At 40.2% G+C, this 23,509-nt stretch overlaps 1 pseudogene; it reads right to left on the reverse strand.

Annotated features, from left to right (window-relative positions):
• Positions 1 to 3,898: 3,898 nt before the first annotated feature.
• On the reverse strand, positions 3,899 to 21,370 carry LOC148999459 (uncharacterized; annotated as a pseudogene).
• Positions 21,371 to 23,509: the final 2,139 nt, after the last annotated feature.

Consider the following 23,509-nt stretch of genomic DNA (forward strand, 5'->3'; position numbering starts at 1 on the left):
TCCTAATTAGGACATGATTCAAGATATAACAAGCGGTGCCTGTGGCTTCCACCCAAAGATACTTTGGCATTGAGAATTCACTAAGCATGGTCCTAGCCATTTCTTGGAGTGACCTATTCTTCCTTTCTACTATTCCATTTGACTGGGGTGTTCTAGGAGTGGAGAAATTATAGTTATGCCCTGTTTATCACAGAATTCTCCAAAGTAGCTATTGTTATCAAACTCCCTCCTAAGGTCACTTTGAATGGTGGTTATGAAGTAACCTTTCTGGTTTTGAATTCTCCTAGCAAGGATGACAAATTCTTCAAAAGCATCATCTTTATGCTTTAGAAATATGGTCCATGTATACCTTGAGTAGTCATCAACTATTACAAAGGTATAGTGTTTACCACCAAGGCTAGTTGTGGGAATTGGTCCAAATAAGTCCATATGTAGGAGTTCTAGTGGTCTACTAGTGGAGACTAAGTTTTTGGACTTATGTGACACTCTAGTTTGTTTTCCCTTTTGACACGCATCACAAAAATAGTTTTTATCAAACTTCATTTTTGGAAGATTTCTAACTAGATTCTTTGATGCAATGGTCTCAATTAGCCTCATGTGATGTGGCCTAATTTTCTATGCCAGACTATAGTTTCTTCATGTGACATAAGGCAAGTCAAGTTAGGAGATGATTCATTGAACACACAAGTGTAAATGTTATCCCTCCTACTATATGATTAGATTTCCATTCATATATTTCACATGTCAACAAGAGACATCAAATGTAACTCTATATCCTATACTTCATAGTTGACTTACACTACGCAAGTTCTAGGACTATTTATCCACTAAATATACATTAGAGATAAAAGCACCTCCAATGTTGATTCGACCAATGCCAACTATCTTTCATTTTCCATTGTCTCCATAGGTGACGCTTCCTCCATCATACGATCAAAGCTTTTGAAGAGCTTTGGATTTGACGTCATATGCTTGGAGCACCCGCTATCGATGTATCATTCACTTCTTTGGATGTTCATTAAGCAAACCTATATAGAAAATAAGGATGTGCATTGGTACCCATGTCTATATGGGTCCATCCTGGTTAGATCCTATTGGTTCCATGTTGAACCAACTAGGTTGATATCCTTTCGGCCTTTGAAACCTTGGGTCACAAATGTCACAAGGTTCTTGGACTTGAGGTCTTTGTTTCCTCTGTCCATTGAGGTTTTGACTTCTTTGCGCATTCATTTAATTAAGTTTTTATAGAAGTTTTCACTTCTTCTAGGCCTTTGATGGTTTGGCATGTATGGCCTGATTGGAGGTTGAGAATGCTAATAATATGCATAGTAAGGATGTGACAAGCTATAATCAAACATCATTTGATTTTCGTTTGGCCAAAATTGGTGATGTTGTTGTCTATGGGCATTTTGATTGCTTTGGGGTTTATGCCACCTAGGGTCATAATAGTTTTGGTATCCTCCATTTCTTCTTGAATAGCCTTGACTTGACTGATTTGGTCTTCTTGTTCTTTGGTCATTCTTTGGCCCATTTTGCCCTTTCCTTTGGGAATTGTGATTTCCTCTTCCAATTTTCCTTTTATTGGTTTGAGGTTGGGTCTTGTTCCCGTTTTGAATGTTCCCTTGAACATTTGTGGGTTTTGAAAAGGGATTCTTGCTAAATGTCCCTTTTTCAAATTGAACTTCCTTCCCCTTTCTAGAAGTTGAAGTTTCACTATAGAATCCGAGTACTTCTTTATCTTGTGGACTCTTTTTGGGGGGGGTTCCTAGAAGATTATCTAGATTACTTTGCCCATTTGTGAATTTCACAAGGGCTTTGTTTAGGTCACTATTCTCTTTTTCTATTTTCTCAATGTACTCCCATAGATCATTTACGGTGTCATTAAGAGATAACACTTCGCCTTCCAAGACCTTGTTTTTCTTTTTGATTTTCTTGCTAAAATTATACAAGGTGTGAAAATCACTTGCTAGGTCTTCTTCATCAATGTTATCTATCTCATTTTCATCATGAATGGAATCAAGACTATCACATCTAGATTTTACCTCATGATCTTGATCTTCATCCATTTTTGCCATCAAGGCTAAGTTGATATTTTCTATTTGGTTTGTTCCTTCATAGATGACTACCAACTTATCATATATTTCTTTTGCATTCAAGCAAATATCACATCCATTATGTACCTTTTCACTTAAGGCACATTGTAGAAACATTTTGGCCTTGTGGTTTGCTTGGGATTTGACTCTGTCAGTTTCATCCCATTCGGTTCTTGGTTTGAGAGGTTTTATTACCATCTTTATCAAATTTGGTAATCTCATTTGGTCCATATGTAATTATGTCCCAAACATCTATATCAATAGTATATATAAAATCCTCAAATCTATTCTTCCAATAAGCAAACCCTTCTCCATCAAAATATAGAGGTCTAGAGGTATTTAGACCGTCGGGTCTTGAAGAGAATTGGTTGGATGATGATGCCATGATCTTTTACTCTTTTAGAGATTGATTTTAATGTTAATTTGAGCTCCCGCTCTGATACCAATTGTTGGTGCAACCTAGAGGGGGTGATTAGGTTGTACCTCGTGGATTATACCAAATTCTCGGTTTGATTGCAATTTCAAGGTAAATTGACAATTTAAATGAAATTCATTAAATACAAGCAATCACAACACAAGAATTTATAATGGTTCGACTTTACAAGTCTACGTCTGCTCCTCTCTTAGCCTCAAAAGAGTATTCCACTAATGGATCTCTTTCAATATGATGGGTAGAGAGTCAAACCCTTACAATCTTTGTTGCGGGGCAAGAGTACCCTTTACAATCTTTGTTCACGGGCAAGAGCACCCAAGCAATCTTTGTTCAAAGGCAAGAGCACCCAAGCAATCCTTTTTCACAGGAAAGAGCACCCAATGACCAATTCCAATCTACCTAGACTAGAATTGAAACAATTTACAAAAGAAAAGATGTTACCTTAACAAGAGGTTTGACACTTTACCTCTTGTGTGAGTGTGATGCAATGTGAGTTGTATGCTCAAATGGAAATGTATGCACCACCGACGCCTTTAACCACCTCAAGCTTGGCTTCCAAAAGCTTTCTTAATACCTTGGAATGTTCTTCAAGGTTGGGGAGAAGGTCGGAGGCAAAGCACAAGGCTTTCTTGCAATTTGAGAGCTTAGGATCACTTGGGGAGTGGGTGATCAAGTGTGAGTGTTCAACCTCTCAAAAGAGGTGAATTGTGCTTATGTAGAGCACCTTTGAGTGCCTAAACCCAATCACCGATGGATAGAAAATGGACATAATTTTTGTCTTGTTTTCAGCCCAGACGATTGTCCGTCTGGAAAAGATCCGTTAAAAACTAGCCATTATGACTTAGTCAGAGCCAGACGGTCGTCCGTCTGGCTTGACTAGCACAGACGGAATTCTGTCTGCCAGACAGAAATTCCGCCTGGCCTACTGTGTTCAAAAACACGGTGAACTGCAAATAGACGATGGACCGTCTGCCCAGACGGTCGATCGTCTGGTGCAGTTTTGTTGAATCAACTTGGGGCTGGGACTTGGTTTGGATTTTTTGACTTTTTGGTCAACCCTAAGCATTGTACACCTCACTAACATGTCCTAGGTCACTCTAGTAGCATGAGTTACATATTATCAACGCATTTACATAAATGTGTATGCGAGAGTGTACTAAGCCCTAATTCAGCCTAAGTCTTGATCATTGAAGTTCTTGAGTCTTCTTGTATTCCATTCTTCATGATTATCTTCATGTCCATCTTGGCATGGACTTGGTTTTGGTTTGTCTTGAGCATATGGCTTTGACTTGGAGTTGGTACACTTGTTTCTCATCTTGAACTAAAACAAACACAACTCAATATAGCCATTAGTAATTTATGTTTGTTATCATCAAAAACAATGGAGGCTGATGTGGCAAATGTTGACATGGCATTTTCCAACAAACTCCATATTGTCTCCAGGGTGAACCAACAAGTGCCCCATCAAATGCGACCTTGGAAATATAGATGTGTATCTTGGTCTTGTCGATCTCGATCTCAATCTCAATCTTGTTGGATGGTTGTGCATTGGTGTTTGAATTGGATTAATTACCTTAGGTGCTACTGTCCCCAGTCTTAATGGCTCTTCTTCCCTTTATCACATGAACTGTGATAAGTAAAAATAATAACCAACTGGGCTGAACTATGGTAGGTTCAATTGCCTTGGATGGGACCGGTTTCAGAGGTTAACCCATTGATGTGCTGAGCATGAAGGAACTTGTCAGTTCCCACCAAGTTCGAGAGAGGTGGGAGGGCAATCATGCTCTAAATGGAAATCGCCACTAACTCGGATTGAGGAAGAAAAACCCTACAATCACACGGCTATGAATAAAACTTGTGAATTGATCCGATGGTCGGAAATAAGAGGTAAATCAGTATAAATCGAAGCATAACACGAAGGGAAGGTAATTGACTCGTTTCCCTCCATTCAATCTTTCAATTAGGCCCTAAAACTTGCTAGGGCTCTTTGATGGTGCTCTCATTGATTTAACCATCAGAGGTGGCTTCCTGACTGAAGAGTCGACGTTCATTTTGTAGGTATTTGAAGATTGAACAATTCTTAAGCACATCAAACTGAAACATCAAGTTCTTCATTCTGTGCATCTACTGGTTTTGATCTCTGGCTTCCCCGTTTTGATGTGCTTTTCAATTCCTATATTGGTAACATATCTAGGAGTGTTTCCCCAAGTATATGGAATAGATTAGCTAGACAAATAGGGCAAGTGGTATGAGTAGCCAACCAAGCATCAATATACCACTCTAGATGAAATGCATGGTCACATTTGGGAAGAATTGAATCATTTCATCATCTTCAAACTCGTTCAAGCATACGGTGCACTCTAAGGCTTCTTTCCCCAATTTGAGCCCTTTCACCATTGAGTATTCAAAGGTTGGGAAAGTTTCGATTACCACGGTTCACTACCCTTCATGACATTTCACTGCCCAAGAAGGTAGGGCGTACACTTCCACTGATATTATTCTCGGCGCATTGGTGGATGTAAATGGAGAAGAAACCCATGAAGAAGAATATGCTTATGAGGACGATTAGTATGATGAACATAGAAGGATTGAAGTACCCAAGATGACCCACCTTGTAGTACCCAATGCCTAGTCAAGAGAGAGAGAGGGGTGGGTCGTGGTGGCCGGTAGGAGGGGGTGTGCAGTTTCCAACAAGAGAAAGGAAAAACCCACCTAAAAATCAGGTATGGGAGGGTATTAAATGAGGGTAGTTAAGTCATTTTACTGGCCAAAGGCTATTTAGGTTATTTTACACCCTACTTGTGGGTAACTTGTAATTCTGCAAGTGAGTGTCATGTAATGTAAGCTTTTATGTTGAACGTTAGTTTCACCCCAATAATAGTGGGTTCCATATAAAAAAGTTGTTTTGTTGGGGGGGGGGGGAGATAGGAGTGTCAACGGTCCGGTTTGGGCAAGTTTCGAGCTAGGCTTAACGGTTTCGAGATACAAAACATTCAGCCCAAACATGACACAAAATAATGGTTTAGGGCTAGTTTCAATTTGGTGCGTTTTGGGTATGGGTTGACTAGCGGTTTGGGCTAACGGTTTAGATTCAGATTGATTAACGCTTTATGGTGTTCAAGAAAAAGAATAAAAAGAAATAGTTGAGCATCCTACAAAAAAAGCCAAAATTTCATGCAAAGCAAAATTACTATTGGTCAATTTCCTTTAAAAAAAAGTCATTCCACATTGTAGGAAATTCACCCACCCTATAGAAATCAAGAACCACATAGTAAGTAGTAGCATAGAGACTGCAAGCTCATTCCTTAAGCTCCACCGTATGGTCCTTAATAAACAAATCCTCAAACCAAAAACCTTTTAAATCCCATCTTGTGCTATAATTGATTGTTGGGTTCTTGTTCTGTGAGAATGTAGATTTTTTTCCCCCTTCTATGAAATCTGTCTCTTTTTGGGTTGGTATTTAGTTTGATATGCAAAAGAAATACCTCTAAATTGATAAGTGTTTATTTAATTTAAACAAACTTAATACTTTCAATTGGACATTTATATTTAATCCTTCAAATTGACTCTTACAAGTAGTAGAATGACTATTTGATCTTTGAATTCATTTTCAATTTTTCTGATTATCTATACCTACTACCTAGGGGTAATATGACCATTCAAATAGTATTTAATGTAAAACTATTAAACGGGTTGTACAACAAGTATAATGGGTTGCGTTTGGTTTCGGGCTAATGTGGGATCTGCACCCTCAGCCCAAAAACATTCCATTCAGATTCGGTTTGGGCCAATTTGGAAAATAACGGACCGATGCGGTTCGGACTGCAAATTGACACGCCTAGGGAGAGACCAAGGTACGTTGGAATACAACGTATGCCTATAACTCCGTAAGAAACAAGAATAATTCCTCCATAAGGTGAAGGAAAGCGGATTGGGATTTCAAATTTTAAATGGAGCCCATTGCTTTCGCTAGGGAAAAAAACTAACTCATTAGTTCCGCAAGGGTCGAACTCAAGACCACTGTGAAGTATGAATCTTTACAATTGAACCAACCCTGCATTGACACTTACACATGGTGTATTTTAATTCTTATATATGCTGAAAGATTCTGAACCATCCATTGAGAATCTTCATGAGCCGTCAACAATTAGCACTACAATAGGAACAAACGATTCATATGAGACGTTCCACATAAAGCACAGTGATTGGCCCACGTAATGTCCTAATCCCACTCAAAAAGTAAAAGACCCATAAATCCCTTTCGGCCTTCACAAGCCATCTAATTCCCAAACTCAAAAACCTTCTCTCTCTCGATCTCTCCCTCTCTCCCCTCAGTCCTTATATATATAGCTTAACTGCTCTCTTTCTTCTCCATCAGACCTAAAATCTATCTAAAGCTTCTATTTTGATTCTCTTTGATCATCCATGAATTGGTTTTCTAGTCCTTTGTCAGCCATTGCTGCAGGGTCCTTGGGGCTCTTACTGGGTTCTTCTCTTACTTTTGTTCCAAATCAAAAGGGAAGAAGACTTGAAGGAGTAGATGAACAAAAGGGATCTCAGGTGGCCACCGGAGAGTCGGCGAATATGAAGAAGTTGTCACCACCGGTGCCGGAGAAGATGCCCAGGTTTGCATTGGAATTAGATAGCTTATACTTCTTTGAGACCATGGTGACACAGTAGTTATACTTATGGAGACTGCAGGAGGAAGTGTTCATCTTCGTTTTCTTTTCCCCCTAATAGATTGATCTGATTGTGCTGTTAATATCAATTCTGTTCTCTGCTTTAAAATTCGAGTTAGGGCATCAAAAGGATATATGTATTCTTTCTTAATTCTTTCAGAGTTATACTGGTGTAATTCTTAAGCAATCTTGGTTGCCTCTCTTTGATGAAGTAAAGTAGCATTCTTTTTCCATTTTTGGAATTCTTCATCTGCATGAGCTTTTGAAAACCCTACTCAAATCAAAATTAAGTTTCTCAATAAACCGCATATATTGAGAAGGAAGATAACTTTTCTTGATTTATTGACAACTGTTGTAAATACTCCATATATCAATATTGTTTAATTGACGGGGGAAAGATTCCTTACCTGGATTCGCTTTCCCTTACTTGAAGTATTCGCAGTGGAAGTCTAGATCCACGTTCTCGTTCAACCACCAAAGCTCTACCGGGGTGATTCCACAATCACTGGGAAAGGGAATGATATTCACAACCCAAATGCCGTGGATTAATGGAATGAAGATCAAAAGCGAGGAGAGGAAAAAAGCTTCCTCGGCGTGCGATTCTAGGAGAGAGGGAGAGAGAGATGGAGCCGTCGTTTCTCTGAGATAAATCTCGTGCGAATGAATCACACACTTACTCACTAATGCGGTGGTTACCAAAATATATAACCCTATTTTGTAACCGCCCTAATAGTGAGTTTCCAATATTGCCCTTGGGCATTTAATTTATTAATCATATTAATAAATTCCAACAGCTCCCACTTGCACAAGGGCAAGTGTTAATCTTTCAATGTGTCCCAGACACACTTGTATATCCCAGATATACACATTCAATCTCTCTCGCTATGTATCCCGATACATAGACCTCTTGTGTCCCAGACACACATGTATATCCTAGATATACATATTCAATCTTCTCGTTATGTATCCCGATACATAGACCACCCGTGTCCCGGACACTAATATCCACAAGTCATACCGGCAAAATGGGTTGTGCGACCGGTGATATACCGCACGCGTGAGCCCCAAACTAGAAACCTTCCCGAAGGCCGAATGGCACATCACTCATAGAAACAAATCAAATAAGCATTAGTATAACACAATGTCCTAGGTTTATTCAAACTCATCAGACTAAAGGTATCTCGATCCCTCTGAGAGATCACCTTCTTGTCCTTAAAATGTTCACTACTGTAACACATACAGTTGGCGCCAGCAAACACTTTTAGGGTGCAGTTGAATCAAACCTTTCCTTTCGCCCCAGACCATCACTACACTTAGGATTGACTCCTTTCCCGGTAGTGCCCCTTTAGGTCAAATCAATCATGACCATAGGTAACACCCCAAAGTAGCCACATCAACCCTTCGTTTCATGATGTCGTCGAAAGTCACTAAGAACACTAATAGACCATAAGGTCCAGGACTCACACAATGAGAGGAGCAGGGATCCATCCTCTCATTTCCAATGATCGCTAAGCACACATAGTATGATATACGTGCTATGGTGGAGCATTCTATATACAATAGAACGTATGTCCATCTCAACACCATACAGGTCTTAGTCTAGTCGCAACCTCTTGCGCCTAACCCGAGTTTCTTTATTGTCGCCACCCTAGCGCCACATAAAGTACTCGCACTGGCTCCTATAGGCAATATGAATAGTGGGAACATTCATGTCAATTCTCTTCACAATAGAGAAACTCATCTTGATTCCAAATCAAGGCGACATCATGATTATGAATTGACCTACACAAAGTCATTCACAATCCGTCTCATCTCTGCTCGCCTCCAAGGCGCCAGAGGCAAATGCTCGTGTGAGTGAGCCATTCTCTTGCCTATTGACATATATTGTTTTATGCTAGCAAAACACAATCACACAGAAAGTGAATAAAAAGAAATGCTGGAATGAACTCATATTACTCATTAATAAGAAAGTCTCAGTACAAAAAATAAGTCACAATCTACACAAGCCCAAGGATTTTACATGAGAAATGAAAACATCCTTGGCTATAGGTTTGGTAAGAGGGTCAGCTACCATCTGACTAGTAGATATGTGCTTAAGTACAACTTTCTTCCTTGATGTAATGTCTCTAACAAAGTGATATCTCAACTGTATATGTTTGGTCTTCCCATGATACTTGGGGTCCTTGACATAGCTAAGAGCCTGTCGTACTATCACAATAGACAAAGGGCAGCCTCTTTGGATGTCATCACAATCCCGATATGTCGAAGGAATCTCCTCAACCAAACAGCCTCTTGAACCGCAGCCGAGCATGCCACATACTCTGCTTCCATGGTCGAGAGGGATATACAAGCCTGCTTTTTGCTACACCACGAAATGGCCCCGTCATTCAGCAAGAAAGCATATCCAGAGGTTGATTTGCGCTCATCGATGTCTCCAGCCTAGTCGGCATCACTATAGCCAACTAACCGCAAATCCGATCCTTGGTAACACAACATGTAGTTACTCGTTCCTCTGAGATATCTCAATATCCTCTTGACTGCTTTCCAGTGCTCTATGCCTGGGTTTGATTGGTACCGACTAACCAAACCCACTACATAACAAATATCCGGCCTAGTACACATCATAGCGTACATAAGGCTACCCACTGCACTGGAATATGGAACTCTTTCCATCTTGGTTTTCTCCTCTGGAGTTTTAGGACCCATATCAAGGCTCAAATGCAAACCCTTCTCCACCGGAGTATCAATTGGTTTGCGGTTGTGCATCTGGTATCTCGTCAAGACATTGTCAATATAGGTCTCTTGAGATAAACCCAGTAATCTCTTTTGCCTATTTCTGACAATCTTGACACCAAGCACATAGCTTGCTTCACCCATGTCCTTCATATCAAATACGGAGGACAACCATTTCTTAATGGTTTCCAATAGCTCCTTGCTATTGCTAGCCATAAGTATGTCATCTACATACAAAGTGTCGAATGACATAATTATTATCGATCTCTTGGTGTAAACACAGTGGTCTTCCTCAAGCATGGAAAAACCATTTTCCATCATAGCTTGGTGGAAGCGCACATTCCACTGTCTAGATGCTTGCTTTAAGCCATATATGGACTTCTTGCACACTTTGCGGTCAAGTCCATTTGCTTCAAAGCCTTGAGGTTGATCCATATAGATCTCTTCCTCAAGTTCTACATTGAGAAAAGCAGTTTTTACATCCATCTGATAAAGCTCCAAGTCCATCTGAGCAACAATGGCTAGTATGAGGCGAATTGCAAACCTAACCACAGGGGAAAAAGTTTCCTCATAATCAACGCCCTCTCGTTGGGTGTAGCCCTTAGCCACTAAACGAGCCTTAAATCTCTCAATAGATCCATCCGCCTTTCTTTTGATCTTGAGAACCCACTTGTTCCCAATTGCCTTTCGGCCTGGCGGCAAGTCAACCAAGTCCCAGACATGATTAACTTTCATCGACTCCAACTCTTCCTTTATTGCTTTTAACCATTCCTTTGAGCTTGACCCCGCAAGAGCTTCCTGCACGCTCTTTGGTTCATGCTCATCGACTGAAGTCATCTCACAGTGGATCTCTTCAGGAGTTACCATGTAGGCTTCATCCTCTATGTCGAAACGTCGACGAGGAACTAGCCCGCGCCCACTACAGCGCAAGTGCATGTCAGATTGCTCACCGTCTAAGGTAGCTATCACATCTGCACTCCCACTCCCACTAGGATCTTCTGGATGAACCCCAGGTTCATTATCCAGAATATGAATCCCTGGAGTGACAAGACCACTATCTTGTATCTCAAAGAATTCCGATGATTCTTTGTTAACTCCTGAAAGAGATGGAAAATCATTCTCCAAGAATGTTGCATCCCTAGACTCAAGTTCCGTTCTCCTCTCACTCTCATCTAGTCCAATGAAGACATGGCCCTTTGAGGGTTCAAAATATCTCACAAAGATACACTTTCTTCCTCTGGGTCCAAGCTTTCCATATTGGTGAGAAGTAGAGTGAACATATGCTGCACATCCCCATGCGCGCAAGTAACTCAAATCTGGCTTCCTTCCGGTCCACAACTCATATGGTGTGGAAGGAACCGATTTGGTTGGAACTCGTTGAGGATATAGGCCGCAGCAACAAAGCATCTCCCCAATAAGAGATGGGTAGATTTGCCTGTGCCATCATGGATCTCACCATGTCTAGCAAGGTTCTATTCCTCCTCTCAAAGAACCCCATTTTGTGTGGAGTCCCCGGAATAGTAAGTTGTCTAGATATCCCCTTTTCATCACATAACCCTTTGAACATATCGGAGAGATACTCTCTACCTCTATCTGTTCTAAGAGTTTTAATCCTTTTATCTAACTGATTCTCAACTAAGTTCATGAATTTCTTAAAACATTCAAGAGCTTCTGACTTATGAGAAATTAGATAAATGTGACCATACCTTGTATAGTCATCTATGAATGTGATGAAATAAGACTGTCCTTTTCTAGTATGCACATTCATGGGTCCACACACATCTGAATGGATAAGTTCTAAAGGAAGAGAGGCTCTCAAAGCCTTTTTAAATGGTTTTCTAGTTGCTTTTCCCGCTAGACATGACTCACATGTTGGCAAATCAGATAGTGAACCTTGGCCTAAGAGACCTTCTCTTGCCAACCTGTTCATCCTATCTAAGCCAATATGTCCTAGTCTAGCATGCCACAAATTAGAATCAATACACACAGTATTTTGGCAAACAAAAGCACTACTAGAATTAAATGAATAATCAATTGTATCCAATACAATGAAACCATTATCAAGAAAACCATAACCATAAACTGTATCACCCAGATAAAAAACCAAAGAATTGTTTTCAAATACAACTCTAAAACCATGTCTTAAAAGATAAATAACGAAACAAGATTTCGCCGAATGTCTGGAGCATACAGCACATCATGGAGTAACAGCGTCTGGCCACCTCGCAAAACTAATTTGCATGTGCCTATGCCATGAACCTCCACGCTTGAGCTATTCCCCATCGTTATTCTTTTGCTTCCTCTTGGAATACGACGGTATTCCACGAAGCTCGAGCGTTCCCTTGTTATGTGTTCTGTCGCACCTGAATCAACAATCCACAAAGGATTTAGTTCAGCAAGCATAGTAGAACTTGTTACATAACAAGATGAGGTATAACACACAATACATACCTCTTGCTCAGTGCAATCACGAGCAAAATGACTAGGCTTTCTGTGACACCCAGCCTAAATCTAGCCCGGAAAACCGATATGTTTTGGGTGAAGTCGGGTTTTGTTTAATGTTGACTTTGAAGTTTGACCGTGATTTCAGTTTTACTATCTTTGAAAATGAGGAAGATGTCTTTGTGGGCCATCTCATTAGAAGATATGGTGTTTGACCCAAAACCCATGGATATTGATGATGGTGTTTTCCTTATGGAAATCTTTTCTTGATTTGGTGTTGAACTATTTATTTGTGAAGAAGAACTTGATTGATGGACCTAAAGCTTAGTTGGACCTAGTTTGAAGACATCCCTCCATACTAGGTAAGTAGTATGATGTGTTGAAAGAAGCCCATCCAAAAATATTGAAGTTAGGCCCATTAAATCCCTATTTTTGAATAAGCTGTCCAGGCAGTGGCATTTTGGTAAATATCTATTTTGAAGATTTTCAAAAGCTTTATTTCCTTTAATTTCGTGGTAAACTATTCCCACCATGTTTCTAAACCTCTTGATAGTGTGGGATCGACCTTTGAACTTCCTCTTTGGCAACCAATCAACCAACAGGGTCAGTTTGGTCAGTTTGGTGAAACCCTAGTAACTCTTGAACTCTTTGTGCTATTTAAAAGGGGGAACTCCATGTGTTTCACTCTCAATCTGTTTTTAAGCCTTGGGAGAACGTGGGAAGATCCCTAGAATCTCTCCTTCGAAGCCAAGGAAGATCCTCAAGCATCTCTTCAAATTTCTTCATCGGTTTCTTTTCTAAAAGGTTGGTATTCAATTCGCTTCTTCTTTAATTCATTCTTTCTTCTCTACTTCTGATTTTGAGAAGGGTATTACACTACTGTAATGACCTCTTCTTTAATTCTTTTAACCCTAGAGTGAATCCCCCAATTCACTCTATGATCTTGAAGCCATATGGCGATGATCCTTGAATTTGATTCCACCAAAGCTCTTAATGATACTTTCCCTAAATTCCTACCTATCTTTATTATTGTGGGGAAGGTCTCATATTATTACCATGACCTTCCCTTATGTCCTCATGATTGAGGAGTTGTTCCTTGTTTTTCCTTGGAACAATTGGCAACCCTTTTATTTCTATTAATTCTTTGGACCCTCCCTAAAACCTTTCTTGATTGTAAATTCTTTGCCCTAAGGGTGAATCTTTATTCTCCCTAGTCTTTTCGTGGGATACACGGATTCTTGTTAGTAATCCCTAATTGTATGATTAGAATTTCTTTCCCTTCACTTTAATTGAGAACCTTATTTTATCTCATTGGTAGACCCTTCCTAATTCCATTCTTTATTTTGAAATACTAATGAGATTTTCCTTTATCTATCTTGGGTTGTTTTTGTGAGAATTAATTATGGGTAACTCTCATGAGAGGTAACCAACTCTTATGAGAGGTAACCATATATGAAACCCTATTGTTCTTTTATTTGTTGGAAACTCCCCAACACCTTTTTCAGATTGTGCATTCTTTGTTTCTCTTTCCCATGGGTGAATCTTGATTCGTTGTTTCTCTTTCCCTTGGGTGATATTTGTGTTAACCTAAACTTGATCACTATATTTTCTTCATGATCCATGTTTAACCTAATTAAGATTTCTAATTATTCTTTCTTCGTTCTTGTTCTTGATTGAGATCAGGAAGAAGATGATGCATTCTTGCAACCATCTATTCCATGATCTCATCCTATTCCAATAGATTCTTGAAACCTTAACCCTAACCCTTGAATGATCTTTCTGGAAACCTTTTGTAACCTTCCATGTGAGGGAAACCTCATGGGTAATGTTTCTGTTAACATAAACTAGATTTCCTATGATTTCTTGTTATTTTCTTGATAACAATCATTCCCTCTCTTTCCGTGATCATAACCTTTTCATGAGCCATATGTTATGATGAAACCCTAACCTCTTTGTTACAAACCTATTATGATTGATTTTTCGGACTATGATCTCCCCCATGTCTTCATTTGGGTTAGGTTGTACTTGGTTATCAACCCCATGAGCAAAGCACCCTTGTATAGCAATATACATGGGGGCGGTTGCTAGTGGCGGTTGATTAAACCAAGCGACCGCCTTAAGCGACCGCCCGGTTCTGCTTGCGGGAAAATGCCCTCTTTTGCCCCCTATTCGTTATAAATAGCATCCCTCGCCCTATTAACGCATTATTATGTTCGGGATTGCTATTTTGGGCGATTAGGCGGCAGTGGAATGCGGGATTCAAGTTTGAAGTGTTGTTAATGATCTGGAACCTTTTCTCTTCTATTCTTGGGGATTCTGATTAAGGTAATGAATCTCCATCTGCAATTCTCTTCTTTTAACCTCTAATTGATATGAATTCATCCCCTTTTTGTTGGTGGTTATCCATTTAATTTGTTGTACTCCCTTTTCAATGTTCTTGATGAGATCCTGTCCAGAAACGAATCCCTGCATTTGTTAATGGATGGATCTAGTCAAGGGGAAAGTTTCTGGGTAATCCATTTATGATAATTGTTAGGTTTCTTTTCACCTAGTGTCTCTTGGAGTGTTAGATTCGAGACTTTGGCCATGATCACTCGAAATCCGGATTGAAAACGGATGATCAGAAGCCTGAGTTTCGGATATGAAACTCTCTATTTTTGGGGCGGTCACTAGTGGCGGTCGCTCAACCTAAGCGACCGGCCGGTTTCCAGTGTCTGTGTAAGTTTGATTTTGGTTTTGTTCTGACTCTTGACTCTTATATATTCTTGTAACCCTATGCCTAGGTGTTCTCTGTTTCAAGTAAAAGTCTTATAATAGTTTCTGGAATTCAAGTTAAAGGAATTTTACATAATTACAGGTAAGGACATGCATTCTTGTTTATATGCAATTACATATACATGATGATTCTGTTGTTCTATTTACTATTCTTTGATCATGTAACTTGTTGTAATTGTATAAAGCATGTGAATCTTATTGTACACTTGCTGTTTGTGGTATTCCTTGATGTACTTCATCTTTCATGATATTGCACAACTGTTCATGGTATGATAAAGAGTGATTGTAGTGTGATTGTGATGGAAGGGGTATTCCTTTGGGATATCTTAGCTTGGGATATCAAAAGGCTGTGGAATGGGACACATGCCTACTGATGTCTCCAGCACTATCATGATTACTGGATGACATACTTAGGGAGTCTAGAATTGCATGGCTAGGTACCCCACATGCTATTACCCTTTCGGCAGGGGAATTGAAGCTGGGTGACCCGTGACAATGGTGACGTGACTATGTTTCATCCTATAGCGGTAACCAATCCGTGCGGAGACTCAGTGGTCCACTATTGGTCATGTAATGGTAGGGTTGCATATGTTAGGGTTGGGCTCATGGACGTCCAAGGAGCGGACAGGGTGTCGCGAGGAGTCATGAGAGCATCCGCCCCAATAATATGTGGATGACCATAGGGTTAAGGAGTGGAGTCCAACAGAGGTAGCCAGTCCGTGAGGATTCACACTCCTAGGTTGCGAAGGATACTGAACCGAGTTGGTTGGTGCCATAGGGGAAGTATCTGGACTTCATATAGTATGTTACCATTATGACTTGCATTGGATTAGAAACCCCGACATGCGCCAGTACTCATTGCCAATGGTCGTGGTGAGAGAGTGTTGACTTAACCCCTAGCCACGGTTTTGAGAGCCGTGTGGACTTACCCCTTTGCCCAGGATCCCTACAGAGGTAACCAGTCCTTGCCGGATCGTAGTGATGAGACTTACCCGCAGGAGGGCTGGTGTATATCTTAAAGCATGTCAGCCATTAGAGACTTGCATAGTTAGATCTTAGTAGCATTCATATTTCGCATATCATCCATATCATTTCATATGTGCATTAGTGGATTGTATTGACATATATATGAGAATTGCTTGTTCCTTACTGAGTTCGTTGGAACTCATTCCTTTCATTGTATGTATTATATAAACTGTACAGATGGTTGCACAATGTCGGAAGTTGGAGATGATTCATATGAAAGAGCCTTCTCATGAAGCTGATGTGGCACAGACAGTGATACATGGACTTGCAGAGCATGAAGCCTCCTGAAGATGAAGATTATTTAATTATTCTTTTTGCTTCCGCTGAACTCGATATTACATTTGATTCTTGATTCTTTCCTTTGATTATTTCTTGGATATTTATCGGAGTATTTGGACTCCTGTAACCTTTTTATTAATTATTGCACTATTTCTTGCTCTTGATTATCTGTATTTGTATTTATTATTATTGATAGACTAAAACCATGGATCCTGTGACGGTTCACATCTGCGGGTTGTCGGGCGGTTAACCGGGCCTGGCGGGCGGGGTGTGACACTTTCGACACTTGAAGCAAATCAAAGCTGATTTCTTCTTGCCAGCTCTAGTCCCCCTTGAACGCTTGGGGCCACTCTTGTTTTTGTTCCCACCCTGGTTACTTTGCTTGGACCGCTGAGGTTGAGCTTTCTCTCTCTTTCGCATGAAGCCTGCACCCTTACTAGTGCTAGCTTTAGCAGCAAATACATCAGTTTGAGGGGCATCGGCCAACATCCGATCCTCATCAAGCTCAAGGTGCTTGGCAGCTTGATCGAAAGTCTTGACCTCATCAGCATGAGTCAAGAAGATCTTCATATGCTCCCAAGTCTTTGGCAATGACCTGATGACTGCGGAGACTTGCTCCTCATCAGTCTTCTGGCGCCCACATGCACTCAACTCACTAATCATGTTAGACATGTTGGTTATATGCTGCCTCATGGTGTGACCCTGGCGCATCTTATAACCGTCAAAAGTGAGTCCAAGCTGGCGGCCTCTTGTGGTGGAAGTCCCTCCATACTGGAACTTCACAGCCTCCCACAAAGACTTTGCAGTCCTATGCTTCTCATAACGAAGCATCAGGTCATCCCTCATGGAGCTCAGAATTGTAATCCTGGCTACCCGGTCTTTCCTCTTCCAAGCATTGTATGTATCAAGGTCCCTGCGATGCTGTGCAGTGGTACCTTCCTCAAGTGGGTTCATGGTCTGGTTTATGGTCTCCAGCATATCCTGCTCTTCCAGGAGATATTGCACCTTTCGGTGCCAGAGGTCATAATTCCTCTCATTCAGCTTATCTCCTTTAGTGAGGTCAGCAACAATGTTCTTGGTAGCAACCATTTTTTCTAGAGATATTACATACAAGAATGAGTTCAATAAATCTAGCATAAAACACAACTCATGCAACAACAAATCACACTAGCATAGTCAACCTATGGGATAAGCACTTAAACCAAAAGAGATGCTAAAAAACATTCAATCAAATTCTCATGCAAACCCACATAGACTTATACACTAGCTTCATTCTGTGCAAGAAACATGATTGATAGACCCATAAATAAAAAATAGTTTTATTAAAATAAAACATGCAATCATGTTCAAGCTATGAGGTGGTTCACACAGAACACTTCTACCTCATTAGCTCCCACTAGGCCCTATTAGGGCCTTAATGCTCAAACATCACATAGATTGTGAGCCATAGATGTCCAATAAATAGAAACACATTCAAAATTGGACAAAAAAAACTCAGACGGATTCTGAGACGGATCACCGTCTGACAATCCGTCTGAGACAGATTCTGAGACTGCTCTCCGTTTGGGAGTCCATCTGCCCAGCCGGACTGCCGTCTCACCAGACGGACAGTCCGTCTGGCATTATGTGACCAGACGGATTCTGAGACGGCGCACCGTCTAAGAGTCCGTCTGCCTTCTGTGACCAGACAGATTCTGAGATGGCGCACCATCTGAGAGTCTGTTTGGCTTCTGTGACCAAACGGATTTTGAGACGGCGCACCGTCTAAGAGTCCGTCTGGCTGCTGTGACCAGACAGATTCTGAGATGGCGCACCATCTGAGAGTCCGCTGGCTTCTGTGACCAAACAGATTCTGAGACGGCTCACCGTCTTAGCATCCGTCTGGTACACAGACGTCAATTCCTCATTTAACGATTTTTTTTTTTTTCAAAAAAAAAAATCCACGAACACATGAAAAAAAAAATCCAGCATTAAATCTTAACAAAAATTATCATCATGGATTATCAATTCATGCAAATCTTCATTAGGAAAATTCACAAGATCCTCCCACTCGGATCCGAATCAAAATTAAGGGTTTCCATAAACCCCTATCACTTCTCCCATGGGTTTCGTATTAAACCCTGGATTCACCGTAAACCCTTGATCCTCCCATTGGATCCATACAATAAAATTAAACAATGGGGAGGAACAAAAAAACGTGGGAACGTAAATACTCCATATATCAATATTGTTTAATTGACAGGGGAAAGATTCCTTACCTGGATTCGCTTTCCCTTACTTGAAGTATTCGCAGCGGAAGTCTAGATCCACGTTCTCGTTCAACTACCAAAGCTCTACCGGGGTGATTCCACAATCACTAGGAAAGGGAATGATATTCACAACCCAAATGCCGTGGATTAATGAAATGAAGATCAAAAGCGAGGAGAGCAAAAAAGCTTCCTCAGCGTGCGATTCTAGGAGAGAGGGAGAGAGAGATGGAGCCGTCGTTTCTCTGAGATAAATCTCGTGCGAATGAATCACACACTTACTCACTAATGCGGTGGTTACCGAAATATATAACCCTATTTTGTAACCGCCCTAATACTGAGTTTCCAATATTGCCCTTGGGCATTTAATTTATTAACCATATTAATAAATTCCAACAACAACAATTTGCAGAAGAGATTTGTGTTCTTTCAAACGCATAACGAAAACCCTTGTGAAATCAACAATAATATTTTTGTTATTTTATTTATTTTAATATATATATATTTTTTAATTTCTTGATTAGGGTTATAAAGGCCAACCTGATTTGCACAACCCCATTAAGGTTAATCAGGGCTAGATGAACGGGGACCCTGACAAGGTAGCATTTGTGGTGACGGTCCTTGGACTGGTGTAGGGTTTGGGTTGAGATTTATATATCCTATAGCATTTTTTCCCTATCTTTTATATTTAATAGAAAGAAAAGAAAAGAAAATCAGATGAATTATAATTGAGTATTAATAGGTTTTCTCTTTTACCTTTTGTTGTCTTTCAAGTCAAGTAATACTCTGATGCTCACTGTATTTATATTAAACTTTATTCTTTTTTGGATGGTAAAACTAGCTAGGGAAGGTGTTGGGTAGGCTTTTCCTTCTACAAGTCCATTTTAGTTTCCTTGCAAGGTAATTAATCTCCTCGACGATCATTGTGTTAGCCTCCTAATATTTGGGTTTTTCGTTTCAATTGCTGTACATGAGTATCGATTAGACTTAAAAGACATGACTGAGAGAATGGATTTACAATATAATAAGGGTTGGGAATTCTCAATACTGCCAAGAATACCAATAATCAAGATATTTTATAAAGACGAATCTCAACCTTATATTTAAATTATATGTAAAAAGCTAATCCCTTGAGGATGCAGTTAAAAGTGTGCGTAAACTGCCCTAGCAAAGGTATCTAGTTCAAATTTAAGACATGGAACATCTTTGAATACAATGATTCATTTCAATGTTTAGAGGGTAATTTTCTAAACGTATGGTGGCTTAGTCAATAGTATTGATAATTATTAGATATTGATAAAGTTTTGGATTCGAATTAGGTTACCATTTATAAATTCCTGCCGGGGATTCAGGTACTGGCATATCGGAGCTGAATCATTCGATTTATAAGTCTACTTTTTAGGAAGCTACTCCAAAAAAAAAAAAAAAGGGCGGGTGGGGTGGGGGTATATGTGAGACTGTTAATATAATAATAAAAAATTTATGTGTTTTTTTAAAGGATTGAAATAAAGAAAATATTGCTAAATTTGGGGTTCTTGCTGGCGGGCAAAGCCAACGAGCGCACAAAATGTCAGTGATATTTCGCCAACATTTCAAGGGTATTTCGGTTGGAGAAAAGAAATGAGTTTCAAAGAATGAACAATGGTGGTGGTGGTTCATCTTCGATCTCATCATCCTCAAATCAACTGCTTCTCCGCCCTCACGGCAGGTGCCCTTTCATTTCAACCCTCAAGGTCCTCCATTGAAATCTTGTCTTCTAAAAGGATATAGGGTTTGTTTGTTGTTATTATTTTTTGAGTCTTTTTGGTTGTTCCTATTTTTTGCTAGAGATTTAACTCACGTTTTAGCTAGGTTCTTACAAATATGATTTTTTAGTTATTTCTGTCACACACTACCTAGCCGGTTTCAAACATACTCAAATACCTGTGGGACTGATACACTACATGATCTAGATTCACGGCCAACCCATAACCGTATAACACAATATAGCAGAAGTGAGTAGAAAAGTTGCGTGTGAACTTACGTTGTAGAAGTGAGTCACAAGAACAAGAGGAAGAATGGTCAAAGCTTCATGGTCAACAAGTCAATTTCATACGTGATCAGAACTCAGGAGAGAAAAAAAAAATCCAATTTTTCTTCCAATAGCAGCCTTTTCCTTGAAGTAAAGTATGGTCTGTTTGCTGTATAAAAATAGAATTATTTTTATTTTTCCCAATTAATTTTGGGCCAAATTCTTGTTTGTCCACCGTAGTCAATATTTCAGTAGTGAAGTTGAAATATTCCAAAAAAACCCAATGTTTGTTCTCTATTAACTATAAGATTGAAATGACTATTTTGTCCATAGATGAAAGGAAATATAAATTTTTATTTAACAAATCTTCTTAATTTTTTAAATTTACAAACTCCACCACCACTACCACCACCATCATCATCATCATCTAGCGCAGTCTGACTAGGCGGGAGTGTGTCATCTAGATTGTCATCCTGCCACTCTTCCGTGCCTGGTGCCATGATCCAATCCTCACCAAAAGTGCCAGCTGCCTCTGCATGTGCCTGACCCTCTCGAGAGGCCATAAACTCATCCACATCAACCCCTGTAGCTCGAGCTAGGTCTGGGTCAGGCCTCCATCCAGGTTGGTCCAACACCGGACCCCTGTCCAACATCCACTGAGTGTGGGAATCTTGCTCATCTGCGCCCACATTAAATATATCATCGAGATCGATGTACTGCCTATCATTCTTAGCCTACTCCATGACATGTTGTAGCTTCAACCTCATATTATAGTGACAAAATACTAGATCATTTAGGCGCTGGCTTCCCAACCAGTTCCTCCTCTTGGAGTGGATCATGCTGAATGTACTCCAATTCCTCTCACATCCAGAGGCAGAGCAACTTTGAGACAGGATCCTGATCGCCAATCTTCGAAGGTTTGATGCACTGTTGCCATAGAGATACCACCATTTCATCTGCATTATCACAAAAACATTAAGTTAGAAACTCATAACTTTTATACTTAACATCAAATCAACTTATTTATAAATAATAATAATAATTTGCATTTATGCATCTAAGGATCTAACTATATAAGTATCTAACCTGGATCACTGGTTTCTCTGCCCCGTACATCAACATCTCCACTAAAAGACCCAAATGTATCCCTAAACAACTTGATCTGCAATAATACAATCATTAGTATTGATTGGTAACCTCTTCTCGAACTCCCCGCCCTCAGAAACACCACTAAACTTCTGGTCCAGTCAGTCTCTTGCTCATGATTTGCTTCCCTCCCTTCATCTGGCAGCTAGAGAGTGAACAACTCCATATCCTCTCCAGGTTGAACCAACAAGTGCCCCGTCAAATGCGACATTGGAAATATACCTACATCTCTTGGTCTTGTAGATCTCGATCTCAATCTTGTTGGATGGTTGTGCATTGGTGTTTGAATTGGATTAATTACCTCAAATGCTCTTGTCCCCAGTCTTGATGGCTCTTCTTCCCTTTATAAAATGAACTATGATAAGTAAAAATAATAACCAACCGGGTCGAACTATGGTAGGTTCAATTGCCCTAGTTGGGACCGGTTTCAGAGGTTAACCCATTGGTGCACTGAGCATGAAGGAACTTGACGATTCCCGCCAAGTTCGGGAGAGGCTGGAGAGGCAATCATGCTATAAATGGAAATTGCCACTAACTCGGATTGAGGGAGAAAAACCCTACAATTGGACGACTACAAATAAAACTTGTGAATTGATCTGATGGTCAGAAATAAGAGGTAAACCTATATAAATCGAAGCCTAACACAAAGGGGAGGTAATTGACTCGTTTCCCCTCCATTCAATCTTTCAATTAAGCCCTACAACTTGCTAGGGCTTTTTGGTGATGCTCTCATTGATTTAACCATCAGATGTGGCTTCCCGACTGAAGAGTCGGCCAACATTTGACATTCGTTTTGTAGGTATCCGAAGATTGAACAATTCTTCGACGCATCAAACTGAAACATCAAGTTCTTCGTCTAAGCATCTACTGTTTCTGATCTCTGGCTTCCCCTTTTTGATGTGCTTTCCAATTCCTGTATTGGCAATGTATCTAGGAGTGTTTCTCCAAGTATAGGGACTAGATTAGCTAGACAAACAGGGCAAGTGGTATGAGTAGCCACCCATGTGAAATCTAGCCCTAGCCTAACCCTAACCTTGACTCGGAAACCCTGTTGTTTGTAGGTCCAAAGACCCAAAGTGAAGGAAGAAGACAACTATGGGCCCTCTCAGTGGAAGACATGGTGTTTGACTCCGAACCCATGGAGATTGATGATGGTGCTCCATACTTGGAAGCTTTGGTTGTGTTTGATAAAAAACTGCACCTTGAAGAAGGGGAGATTAGTTGATGGACCTAATGCACTCTCGGATATGATTTAAAAGTAATTCTCTGACCTAGACTAGTCAATTGAGAAGTACAAAGAAGCCCACTTGAATTTGAGTTGATCTTGGCCTCCATTTCCCTATCTTGGCTTGCTGTTCTAGCCTGGTCGACTGGCCAGTCGACCAGCCAGCTGATTATGAAATCCGAGAATATCTTGTTTTTAGGTCTTTTGATGTTCTATTTAACTACACTTCATATTCTTCAGCCTCCCTTGCTGCCATAACCTACTGTGTACGTGGGAAACCTCCTCCTAAGCCTCTCCTTGGTGTTTGTGAAGAGCTCTTGCAAGATCCATTGTTCTTCTTCTCAAGTTCATCTTCAAGGTTAGTAATCTCTTGTTTTCTCTTTGATTTGCTCTTGTTTGATCTAGTTCTTACTACTAGGAT

Source organism: Hakea prostrata, unplaced genomic scaffold (assembly GCF_041222555.1).
Source record: "Hakea prostrata isolate BN-2017 unplaced genomic scaffold, UWA_Hpros_2 contig_4, whole genome shotgun sequence".
In the NCBI taxonomy this organism is placed as follows: Eukaryota; Viridiplantae; Streptophyta; class Magnoliopsida; order Proteales; family Proteaceae; genus Hakea; species Hakea prostrata.